Source organism: Abrus precatorius, unplaced genomic scaffold, assembly GCF_003935025.1.
Source record: "Abrus precatorius isolate BTA unplaced genomic scaffold, Abrus_2018 Scaffold2, whole genome shotgun sequence".
In the NCBI taxonomy this organism is placed as follows: domain Eukaryota; kingdom Viridiplantae; phylum Streptophyta; class Magnoliopsida; order Fabales; family Fabaceae; genus Abrus; species Abrus precatorius.
The window spans coordinates 8,177,129-8,178,819 of NW_020874362.1; the positions used below are offsets into that span (position 1 = coordinate 8,177,129).

The 1,691-nt window shown below is 31.4% G+C and overlaps 1 non-coding gene across 1 annotated transcript; it reads left to right on the top strand.

The window, feature by feature from the left end:
- The first annotated feature begins 713 nt into the window (after positions 1 to 713).
- Positions 714 to 821, top strand: LOC113860378. Its single transcript, XR_003503831.1, has one exon. It is a non-coding gene; the product is annotated as a small nucleolar RNA R71 (small nucleolar RNA).
- The last annotated feature ends 870 nt before the right edge of the window (positions 822 to 1,691 follow it).

Sequence of the window (1,691 nt, forward strand, 5' to 3'; positions counted from 1 at the left end):
CATCTCAAGCTTTTTCATAGATGTTTCTTGATTTTTGAAGGTTGATTTAGTAACTTTCATAAATTAGAGCAGAGTTTCTTCAAGTTCATTTATTCTTTCCAAAAGAGTCTTTGATGGTTGCTGTCCTATTTGAGGTTGAGAATATGATGCTTGAAAAAAAGGCTATGAAAATCGAAGACTAGAGAATGGTGTTGTTGTATTATTAACATTTGTAACAGGCATTTATTGATTCCAATTATAATATAGTCGACTCATGTTAGCTTGATATTGATATCCATGGGGTAGTGAGGTTGAGGTCTTTGAAAATCCCCCCTATAATGGATTTGTTCATAAAATTATGGTGTAGTCACATCACATGTTCCATTCACATGATTTTCACCACAAAAGTCACATACCAAGGGGTTTGTTTGGGCAGCTTTAACTTGAAAACTATTAATTTGTTGAGTTAAGACTGCAAGTTGTTCAGAAAGCAATTGATTTTGCATTGGTTTTGAGTAATAAAAGCTTCAAGAGCCTTTGCTTCATAAGCTTATTTTCTTGCGACTTGTTTCTCATTTACATTATGATACATATAGGTTGCCATCATGTCAATAAGTTGTTGGACTTCCTCTGGAGTTTAAGTATTCAACAAACCTCCTGTTGCTACATCTATCATAATTCTTGTGACAAGATTCATCCCATTGTAGAAAGTTTGAATTTGCATCCACTTTGGAATGCAATGATGAGGACATCTTCGCAGTAACTCTTTTGTATCTTTCCCATGCGTCATATAAAGATTTTTCATCTTACTGAATAAATGATATAATTCCTTGTCTCAATTTAATAGCTTTGGAAGGTGGAAAGTATTTAGTCAGAAATTTATTCACCATATCTGTACATGTTCTGATGCTTCCTTATGGTTAGGCTTAATCTAAATGGTGTTGCATAGTTGCAGAAAAATAGAGAGATGTAGATTGGGATCATCCGAAGCATTTTCAGAGAATTGATCTTGTTGTACCAATTTCACCAATGCAGGCTTGATCTTAGAATTATTGGCGTGAATTATTGGTCTGAAAATACTCAAAATGCATCCCTGCATATTTAGAATAGCATAGTTTCTCAAGGTTCTCATCCTATTATTCTTAGCCATAGAGTTGTCCTTTGGTGGTGTTTGATTCTCAATTAATTTTTTTGGAGTTGGTTTAGTCTCTTGCTCTTTCTGTGAATTCTCTGCCTTAGCTTCACTCCTTAATCTTCTTAGAGTCTTGTCTATTTCAAGGTCAAACAATAGATCAACTTTATTCCTTGTTTTTTCCTTGTATATAATAAGAAAGTATACAAAATTTAAATGAAAGTAGAAAATTATATAAAAGTAAAAATAAATTATGCAGAAAATTTATCCAGAATATCATGTAGAAAATACACAAAATACAACAAAATACATAAATAAAAATGAATTATGTAGAAAAATTAGAAAGCAAAACAACAAAAGAAGTGCTTAATCTAGTAATCTTCTTGTTACTAATGATATTGAATGTAAGCAATCCCTACAAATGACGTTAAAAACTTGTTGTGTAGAAATCCTATCTAGCAAGTGTACTAAGTAGTTATAGCAAGTAATACAATTTAGAATTTTGAGTTCTAAGTATTGTTTATAGGGATTAATTCATTCAATTACCAATTCATAAGATCAAAAACTATTTGAGCTAATT